The sequence below is a fragment of the Austrofundulus limnaeus genome, unplaced genomic scaffold (genome assembly GCF_001266775.1).
Source record: "Austrofundulus limnaeus strain Quisiro unplaced genomic scaffold, Austrofundulus_limnaeus-1.0 Scaffold8, whole genome shotgun sequence".
Taxonomy (NCBI): Eukaryota; Metazoa; Chordata; class Actinopteri; order Cyprinodontiformes; family Rivulidae; genus Austrofundulus; species Austrofundulus limnaeus.
The window spans coordinates 948,315-949,474 of NW_013952410.1; positions in this window are offsets into that span (position 1 = coordinate 948,315).

A 1,160-nucleotide genomic window follows, 5' to 3' on the forward strand; every position below is an offset into this window, starting at 1 on the left:
AATAAATGCACATGCATGAACCAATACAAATAACAAAAACTGGAGATCTTTGTTTATGTTCAAACAGAAATAACAGTAATGAATTACTCAAAAATGCATCCATTATTTGCAGTTTTATATTTAAATCTTAGTGGATTGTTTCAGTAATACACACACAGCATATCAAATGGGGGGGGTGGGGAAGAGAGTAATTACAATGTATTATATCTGCAGACTCCATCTGTTCTCTTGTCCATATTTATGAAGCTGCCTTTGGCTGGTCTTTCCAGCATCATTAAATAAATTCTCTTGCTCGATCAAATGTGCCATGAGCAGCACATGTCTGGCCTGCTGGTGAAACAGACACTGTTGATCAGCAGCTCCGGTGCTTTGCATATGAATGTGTTCCAGTAATGAACTGTGACAATACGGATCAGATGTCATGGTTGCACATACTCTCTGCCTTTTTCACATTTACGGTTTCAGCACCTACCTATCTCGCTTTGCTGATGTTGATGTATTATCTTCTTACAAATCATTTCTCACCACAAAATTGAACAGATTTCTTTGTTGAGGTTTAATTGTTTTATGAGGCATTTTACACAAATTGCTGGTTCTACAGTTACAGCAACAAACAAGTAATCAGCTAAATATAGCACAATCAAATAACACTGTAAATAATCTAAGAATGACACTAAATTTATAATACAACAAGGACACAGACAAAACAAGTCACTGATGATGAAGAAATTATGAAACTAACATTCAGTTCTGTTTTCTACTGAAGTGGCAAGAAAAGAAAAAAGAAAAAAAAGAGCCTCAGATATGGATGAATGTGGAACATCGACATAAAAATAATAGGTATGAAGGAGTACTCAGTAGTGAAAAAATAAACATTTTTTATGCAAGAAAGGGGCAGATATTGCAACTTCAGTGGAATAGAAGCTTAATGCTGGTAAAAGTAAAAAGTGATGCTTGCATACAAGTCTTGGAGCCCACAGTTGTGGGAGGAGGGTATGGGGTGGGAGTGGGCTTGGTGGTGGTGCATTATGAGCTGGGTTGTGTGAATAAAGCTGGTGTGCTGATCCATGAGGTATAATCTTCACTCTTATCTCAGATAAGCTGCTCTATATGGTGCACTTTGCCTTTGGTTGCCTGGTTGTAAATGAGAGAAACCCCAG